Source organism: Vulpes vulpes, chromosome 1 (assembly GCF_048418805.1).
Source record: "Vulpes vulpes isolate BD-2025 chromosome 1, VulVul3, whole genome shotgun sequence".
In the NCBI taxonomy this organism is placed as follows: Eukaryota; Metazoa; Chordata; class Mammalia; order Carnivora; family Canidae; genus Vulpes; species Vulpes vulpes.
In genome coordinates, this window is record NC_132780.1 from 37,340,974 (window position 1) to 37,350,979 (window position 10,006).

General features: G+C 37.4%; 1 pseudogene; it reads right to left on the reverse strand.

Moving 5' to 3' along the window:
• Positions 1-3,817: 3,817 nt before the first annotated feature.
• Positions 3,818-4,493, reverse strand: LOC112922043 (peroxiredoxin-1 pseudogene; annotated as a pseudogene).
• Between the last annotated feature and the right edge of the window lie 5,513 nt (positions 4,494-10,006).

Genomic DNA, 10,006 nt, shown 5'->3' on the forward strand with positions numbered 1-10,006 from the left:
TGTTAAAAATAATTGCTCACAATAATCATAAGTAGTCTGAATTAAATTAGAGCAGAGAGTGAGAGACGATGTGGTGAGTATAAGTTTGCTTTTAAAGACAAATGCTTAATGGAAGGGCACATTTAATATTGCATGTGAAATTATTTATTATTGGCAAGAAATCCTAAGCATTTCAAGTTTAAATGAATAACATTAGTATTTGGATACTCATGGATTATCTATCATTCATGGATTAACTATTATTTTTTAATGCCATAAGTCAATTCACAAAACCTTAGGGAAGATATTTCCTCAACTGCACCATCTCTGGGGAAAAAAAAATGCTAAGAAGCTTTATGTAAATAGTCTTATACTGTTCTCACAGGAATAGTTAGTATACTTTTTAAAGGAAAAATAAAGAATCTTAAGAGACCAAAAGCTTGTTTGTATAGACTTGGGTGAAAAAAAAAGAGGAAAACAAAAAAAGGAAGAAAAAAGAAAGAAAAGGAAAAAAAAAGAAAAATGCTGAAAGAAGCGCAAATTTATATGCCTCAATGAGATACCATTTCTTGCATCCCAATTTAACAAAAAAAAATTTTAAAAATTAAAAAGTTGTAAGGACATAAACTTTATCCTACACTGTTGGTGACAGTTCGAAATGGTACAACCTCTATAAAAGAAAGTTAACATTATATAACAGAATTACAATCTCTCTGATCCTGCAATCCCACTTCCAGAAATTTATCCTGAAGATATACACCTCTTCAAATATGAAACAACATATGCACATAGTTATTCACTGCAATGTTATTTTCAATAGAAAAATACTGAAAACAACCAAAGTATGCCCCTGCCCTGTAGTCTAGGTGAATCAATTATAGAAAATCCATAAAATGAAGTATTAGGCAACTATAAGACATATGAAGACTATTTTAATCCACATGGAAAGAATTTCAGGCTCTCTTGAGTTAAAAAAAAATGGAAGCAAAGGAAATCAAGATAAAAGAATGTATATTATATCCTACCTTTTGTGGATAAGAGAAAAATATATACACCAAAAAATAATAAAGTAAGTCTTGAGCTATATTTAGTAAGCTTAGTAGTATTGTGTTTTAATTCTGAAACTATGTTCTGTAAATTGTGGACTAGAGCAAAAGAGTGAATATACTGAGGCTTCTGGGAAAGTATGGGAAAGAAAGATATAGACAAAATAGAAAATGAAGAGAAACAGAAGTCAATATTGTTGAATCTGATCTGAAAAAAATCAGTATGAACTTGTGATTTTTGTGTGTATAAATCTGTATATAGACACACACACGCACAGACACACACACACACACACACACACACACACTTTCTTACCCTGTACCCTGAAACTACATAAAAATAATGACATTCCAAAAGCAAAGAGCACATCTAAGTCCCAATATGAAATTATATCTCTCTCTCTATGAAGTCACGGCTTATGTAAAAAACAAAAAGAGAAATTTCATATCTAGGACAAGGAAAGTTCAGAGTGAACCTAGAACAACTTTTTGGCCAAAAAGAAAAAAATGAAAAAAAGAAAGAAAACAAAAAACAAACAAACAACAACAACAACAACAAAACCCTCTCCTTTCAGGAAGAATGCCAGTTAATAAAAATAAGGGAGATTATAAAAATAGAATACCACCATTTTGTTATGTTCAGTGAAATGATGAATGCTGGCAGGATCAGTGATGGGTGGGAAAGCCATTTAACGAAAGGCTGTTGGGGAAGGACTGAGTCAGAAGATAAATTTTTATGGAGAGGTCTGGCTGTCACTATCTTAATCAAGTGGTCGAACACAGCCTTGCCAATGATGGGAGGGCCTCACTTGACATGCCTCCTGAGGGGCAAAGCATCATCCATGTGGTATTGAGGTTACCAAAATTTTATCCTGAAGGAGCAGTTGGAAGAACTTAGGGCAATCTGAGTAGACCATCAAATAAATAATGAAGAAATGAGGAAGGTGACTTAAAATACATAGTAGGCAAATGTTCCATGTGAATCCTGCCTGCATGGTCCCTACCTGCATCCTCTATAAAGGATATCTTGACGAGAACTGAGGACATTTGAATTTGATCTGTATGTTAGCTTATTGTATTGAAACTATGTTGATTTTCTTAGACAGTAGTGATATGGTTTTATAACAGAATATCCTTGTTTTAGGAAGAGGTATTTAGATGTGAGAGATTCTGATCCTCTGGCTACAGTTATGTCTTGGCCAAAACTAAGAGAGAAGGCAAGGGAAGGGGAAGAGAGGGGAGAGGGGAAAGAAGGAAAGATGGGAGCAGCTTTGACAAGATTTTAAGTGATGAATCTTTTTAAAGAGTAAGTTGGGTTTTACTATGCTCTTCTTTCAACTATTCTGTAGATTTGAACTATTTCAAAATAAAAATAAAATAAATGTATAGGAAAGAAAAAATAATTGATGCCTATAAATAGCTTTTTGACTTCCTAGTTTTTTTAAATCTTACAATATACAGAGTCAAAAAGCATAATGTGAGTGCTATGTTATTATCATTTACAAGTAGCATTTTAAATTGGACTCATTTAAGACCACCATTGGAATGAAGGAGAAGATAGAATAAAACATTAAGAATAAAAAATAATATTTAAGCCAGGAAGGTGTAGAGGCAGGGGAGATCACTGAATATATTAAATGATTATAAATATAAGATATTAAGTTTTAGATAAATATATTAAGTGAATCAAATGTGCACCTTTTAAAATAACAACGAACACAGATTATGCAGGTTTCTCTGAATTGCATCATTCTTGTATTAAAGTTATTGTTATAATAATGAGATTTTACTCATCATTATCAACTTTATTCAGAAATTTGAGACCAGAAAAAAAAATCAAGGTTTATTTTAACAAATGTTTCTGGAAAATCTCTTACATGCAAAACAGAAATGCATGTTACGAAAGGAATGATGTTCAACTAGTGTTCCTTAGATATTATTATTAATATTGTTTTCCAAATAGAAAGTAAATGAATACTCAACATTTTGTATTCTGCTTATTAAAAACAAAAGTGTCTGCAAAATAATTTATATTTAGTGAACCTAAAAATGGATTAATAGAATTTTATTAGAATTTTAAAGTAGAATTATTACAAAAAGATGGACATGTTTGCTTGGCTTATTCTCCAAAATATAATTACTTCCAAACAATAGCAACCTTCACCAATATATGCAAGCAACGAACCAAAATGAACAACCAATCTGGTGTCTTGTTAGAAGAGTATGTATGACACTGATAATGCCAACTTCAGAATCAGGCTTTTTTACATTCAGATCCTAGATCGCTTGCTCATTATCTTTATGATCACAGGACATTTACAAAAATCTCTAAGCCCCAGTTCTCTCTTCAGTGAGAAGGAGTAATACTTGTAAATTTCTTATCCTAGTGCTTGTCATGTAAGGAGAACTCCATAAATGGTCTATTACCAGTGCTAACCTCATTAAAAGGTAATCTTTAATTGTTAGATTCAAAATATAAACAGACTTTCAAAGGAGGTGATATAAAACTCGTCAGTGCATGAATTGCTTTACATAATAACTATTAACTATCACTTTATTTTTTTTCCTCAGTTCAAGTTTAATAGAAACAACAAAAGATCAAAAGTCATGCCCTGCTACTGTACATATCAGTTAGCCTGCCCCATAGCATACCTCAGACCATTCTCTCCAGAGGAAGAAAGGCTGGCCTCCCAACCCCTGCAGGAAAGGGCTGTCTTGTCCCAAACACATACCACATCTGCAGAGTCCAAAGTCTTGTTTTAATGACAATAGTACAAAAACCGATTCTGTTTTCATGGATGCCCCACTACAGCCCGGCCCTAAAATGGCGAGGCACTCACTTCTGCTTAGAGAAATATTCTTTGCTCTTCTGGACATCAGGCTTGATGGTATCACTGCCAGGCTTCCAGCCAGCTGGGCACACTTCCCCATGCTTGTCAGTGAACTGGAAGGCCTGAACCAGTCGCAGAGTCTCATCCACAGAGCGACCAACAGGAAGGTCACTTACAGTGATCTGCCGAAGGATACCTTTATCATCAATGATAAAGAGGCCCCTGATGCCTTCATCAGCCTTTAAGACTCCATAGTCCTGAGCAATGAATGGTACACTTGGGGTCTGATACCAAGGGAATGTTCATGGGTCCCAGTCCTCCTTGTTTTCTGGGGGTGTTGATCCTACAGCAAGCCAGGTGACAGAAATGAGAATCCACAGAAGCACCAATCACTTGACAGTTGAGTTTCTTAAATTCTGCCCTGTCACTGAAAGCAATGATCTCCGTGGGGCACACAAAGGTGAAATCAAGAGGATAAAAGAAGAATACAACATATTTTCCTTTGTAGTCACATAAGCTGAGGTCTTTGAACTGGCCATCTGGCATAAGAGCCGGGGCTTTGAAGTTGGGAGCAGGATGCCCAATTTTGGCATTTCCTGAAGACATCTTGCCATGGGCAGCACTGAGGAGACTAACCGCCGAAGACCAGTCAGGAAGAAGACGCTAACCATCACTTTAAAAAGAAGTTACATTGTTTACTTATAAAAGTAAACATTTCCTAATGTACAGAGGTCTAGAGCATAAACAAAACAGTCTCCCTGTTTTTCTGTTAGGACTGACAAAGAAGACAAGGGGCAAAAGATGAGAGAAGTAGAAGCTGTGGAACAGGTATGGCATTTTAACTACAGACAGAAAGCTTACACTGGTCTCCACACTTGCCAGTAGAGAGGAGCCTGACCTACTAGTGACCATCCCTTACAGTAGCAGGAGAAGAAAACATCTAATAGCTTCTTATGTTCTGTGAAGAAATTACAGACTCTTTTATTATATTGCTATTACTTATTTTATAATAGTGAACATGCAAAAACAAAAACAAGCTTTTATTAGAATGATTGTTATAGCTCTTAAATAGTTCAGTGTTACACTTTTGTATATATATATCTATATATATATTTAAGATTTTATTTATTTATTCATGGGGGGGGGTGCAGAGACACAGGCAGAAGGAGAAGCAAGCTTTATGGAGGGAGCATGATGTGGAACTCGATCCCGGGACTCCAGGATGACACTCTGGGCTGAAGGCAGGCGCTAAGCTGGTGAGCCACCCAGGGATCCCCATTTTCGTATATATTTAATAACCTTAGAGAACCATATGTCCTCTTATATTTAGATTATTCCTATTTGTGCCGAAAAGCAACTAGGGATAGATATGTGTTGAGCTATATTGATAGATTCTTCTCCTCTACGATAGGCAATAATTTATCTTCTATGACCATGCACCTTTTTTTTTTTTTTACTAATTTTTCAGACTTACTACACAGAAGGACGCACTGCTCTTATAGAAGTGGTTTGTAGGTTAACTGAGTTAAACTTTGTAATATCTTTGACCACATTTTGCTCATTTTCCTCATTGGATCCAGCGGAATCAATGGTATGATTCTTGGATTTGCTGTGGAAAGAACACTGAACTGGCTTTCTGTGGGGGTTCCTCTTGTTTTTCACACTGATGTAGACTCATATCCAGCACAAAATAATCATATTTATGCAATCTTGATGTCTTCATTTTGTAGTATGCCAATATTTATGAAATCAGCTAATGTATTATATCCAATGAACTTGCTAGGCATTTTTTTTCCCCAAAAGGCTCTTATTAAATATATAAGACATCATGTAATTTATGTTTCCTTGGTATCAAGGAACTATAGCTTATAGTTTTTCATTTCTTTGAACACTAAATTAATCTTGTCACAGAAGAAGCATAAATGGAGTTGTTCCCAAAGCAAGCCTTGACAATTTCTTGCTTTTCATCTTTTAGCCCACCATACCCAAGGTACCCTTCTGAATAATCCCTAGATTGTTCCGTATCATAAGTTGCTGAAGCTGTTGCTTCATGAACCTACTTTCCTGGATAGATGGGTAGATGAGGCTTGATGAGGCTATTAAAAGTAGCTAACTCTAGGCTGGCCATCAGTCACTGAGGTGACTGGGCATGATGAATTGCTCTCAAATTCTTTACACTGAAATGTTACCAACTAAACCAATCATATCTCCTCTTTTCTTCCAGTTGAAGGGAGAGCTTTGTGGAAACACTCAGCAAGTAGCAAAAAAAGAAGGCAGAAAGTGAAAGGCATAATGGAAAGAGGAAAATAGAAAGAGAAATGAGACAAATAAGGTAAAACGGAGCCAGAAAGAACCCGAGCTTGCCATTTAGAACAACAGAAGACTGCTTCTGAAGAGGCAACAGCTAATATGAGTGCTGGACCATTAGTCTGCTGTTGGACTACCAGAGTGACATGTGTCCTGAATGACATTCCAATTCTCTGTGACTCCTAACTAGAGGTGATTGCACACATAGTCTGAATGATGCTTTTGTTTCTCACAAAGCCCTCTGAAAAAATTCTTCCTTCACTTGATTATTTATCCCTCAGCTAAGGTCCTATTACCTGAACTGTCTAGTCATGACTCTAGAGGAAGAAAAGTTTGAGTAAATAGTATTATTAACATACATAACTTAACTGAGTTAAGGTGGGAAATACCAATGTGTGGCCCAAGAGTTTTTACTCATTCTTCGAATCCCTAAACAAGGGGTTCTATTATTGTGACATATTCTGGCTGGAGTCCACAACAGGCCCCTGGCCTGACTCTATCAACACTTTTTACCCATATCTTCGTTGCCTGTAACTGACAATAGGATTATAAAGTTTTGATTTTCCCTCAGGCTATGTAACCAGATGCCATTGTCTGAGAATTTCAGGTTGAGTTTCTAAACAGAGAAAAATAGGAGATAAGTGTCTCTACATTTTAAAGAGAGTTGTTGCATCAGTCAGTGTTCTGCTGGAAAGAATTTTTTTTTCTCTAAAAATTTGGAGGAGAAAGAAATTCATGAGTTTTCACAGACTTCACAGCTACCATAATGGCTGAGAGAATAATATGCAAGAAGGCTGCTATTGGCTTTCAGCAAATTTGGAAAAGCAAAGATTGTAGGGAAAATACCATCAAAGCTTCCATCTGACTATAGCACCGAAAGAGGCAGATACCCAAAGGTGCTAGAAAACTCCTCTGTCTGCCACCTGCCAAGATCCACACACAACCATGGCTCTTACCAGAGAACAATAACTATGTCTCTCTTAAGTTTTCCTAACCTCCTGTATCTGTGACTGGCAGAGTCAAACCAACACTACTGGCAAAGGATTCTGGAAATATAGATTCCAGATTTCTTCCTTTAAAACTCAAGGTGTTGAATCACTGACCTTTGCCTCTGAAACCAATAATACATCATGTGTTAAGTAATAGAATTTAAAATTTAAAAAAAGATAAAGACTTTATGCAACTCCAAAAAAAAAATTAGAAAATGGGCAGAAGACATGAACAGACATATCTCCAAAGAAGACATACAGATGGCCAACAGACACATGAAAAGATGCTCAACATCACTCTCCATCAAAGCTACAATGAAATACCACCTCACATCCATCAGAATGGCTAAAATAAAAAAACACAAGAAACAACAAGCATACAAAGATGTGGAGAAAAAGGAACCCTCATGCACTGTTGGCAGGAATGCAAACTGGTGCAGCCACTCTGGAAAATGGTATGGAGGGGCGCCTGGGTGGCTCAGTCAGTTAAGCATTGGCCTTTGATTCAGGTCAAGTCCCACATTCAGGGCCCCTGCTCAGCGGGGAATCTGCTTCTCTCTTTCCCCCTGCCCCCCTGCCCCCCGCTCTCGATCACTCTTTCAAATAAATAAATAAAATCTTAAAAAAAAACACAAAAGAACTCAAGAGTGATGGAAAGATACTGAATTGACAGCAAACAATCCTGCACAGAAGCTAAGGAGCTCCCAGACTTCAGAGCTTAATAGCCTTATAGGGCTTTTCAGAGATAGACAAGATGTTCCTGAGATCATCACTTCATCAGTGATCTTGAGCCTTTAGAAAAGCTAATTAAAGGCTTAGAAAGAAAATGCTTTTTCTCTTCCTTTTCAAGTGGAGGGGAAAGGTGAGTGTTTTTCTCCCCCTCTCCCTCCACTCCCACCAGTGCATTAACCTGAAGAGGTATTGGTAGAGGTGGAGGTAACTGCAGGAACATCTCAGCCCCTGGTTCCATGCTTGTCCATCAGCTGAATCAGCCAGCCTGCACCGGGTCTGCCATTTGAGCTGATGAGGTTGAAGTTAGAGAATTTATTAAGGGGTGGGGGAGGTATGTCTGGTCCTCCTCCTCAACCCTTAGACTTTGGGGGCATGTGCCTGCTTCCCACCAGAATCCTGAAGGCAGAATGTTAGTTGGAACAGAGAACAACAGCAGAGAAATTTAGGAGACAGTAACAAGAAAAACCTGTGCATCAGCAATTGATGCGGTGACGGTGAGTGAATATCTCATGAGTTGGAGTGGGGTTCCTGGAAGTTAGCCAGGCTATGAGTCATCCTGACAAAACTTTGCATTTGAGGGCAGGCTGTGGGTAAGGAGACACCAGCCATACAAACTAATAGACCCTAGGAATCAAAGCTGAGATTTCCAAATAGATCAAGGCGGAGAGCGCACTGCACACAGCAAGGATGCGTAACTCCTGAGAAAACCTTTGGTGGTCACTGAAGACTGTTCTACACAGACAGGACCAGTGGTCAATGAGAAATACATAATTTTGCCCTTTTCTTCCCATCCTTCCTCTCTAGCCTTGAGATAGCTAAGAAAGAAGGGAAACACAAACAAGGGAGAGAGGCAGAGAGAGGAGGACAAGGAGAGTTAAACACAGATCTGATCCCCTTCCCCATATGGGTCTCTTAGCGATAGGTCACACCTGTCAGGACAAGAGGGGAGGGGAGTGGAAATGAATGTGGATTCAAACCTACATTTAAAAATACTAGGTCTTAGGGATCCCTGGGTGGCTCAGCAGTTTAACATCTGCCTTCGGCCCAGGGCCTGATCCTGGAGACCCGGATCGAGTCCCACGTCGGGCTCCCTGCATGGAGCCTGCTTCTCCCTCTGCCTGTCTCTCTGCCTCTCTCTCTCTGTGTCTCTCATGAATAAATAAAATATTTTTAAAAATAAATAAATAAAAATACTAGGTCTTTAATATTTAAACTGCATCCAAATTATAAAAAAAAAAAACTGAAGTATTCCTATAACTTTAAGACTCCTGACAACAATGGGATATGCACAAGAAGTAATGAAAGAGAGTAGGGGATAATTGGGAAAATATATTTGAAGAAGAAAAAGAAAAACAGTTCTCATTTACTCCCCATTGCATTGTGTCTTTGATATTCCTTTAATGTCCACATTGCAGAAATACCTACTCTTGCTCTTTCGAATATGCCTCTTACATTCTTCTCTAAGTCTCCTGATTCGATAAATTAGTCCACATTTATTGAGGTAAATTTGTATACAATAAAATTCCTATTTCAGGTGCATTTTGGTAATTATATATAATCATATAACCAACCACCATAATCAAGCCATAGAACATTTTCAACACCCTAACATTTTTCCTTGTGTCTCATCGCCTCACCTGACCCCATCCCCACAGAATCTCTGACCCTCTTTCTGTCACCTTTTCTAAAACATCATATACATGAAATTATCAAGTATGTAGTATCTTATGCTTAATTGCTTTCACTTAGCAAAATATTTTTCAGGTTCACCTGTGTGGTTGCATGTGCCAATATTTTGAATCTCTTTCGTTGAGCACAAACATACCACAATCTGTTTATCCATTCGCCCACTAATGAACACTTGGGCTTTTCCTGGGGTTGAATTATTAAAAATAGAGTTGATATGAATGCTCATGTACACATACAGCTTTACATGGATGTATATTTTCATTTCTCTTGGCTCAGATTACTGGATCATACTGCCAGGGTATATTCTCATTTACAATGAAATCTAGTTCTATCACTTACAGTAGAAAGCACCTACTTCTAAAAATATGAATCAAATAAATATACAAAATGACCTTATTTCTCTGAAAGTAATATTTTGTGGGTTTTTTTTTCA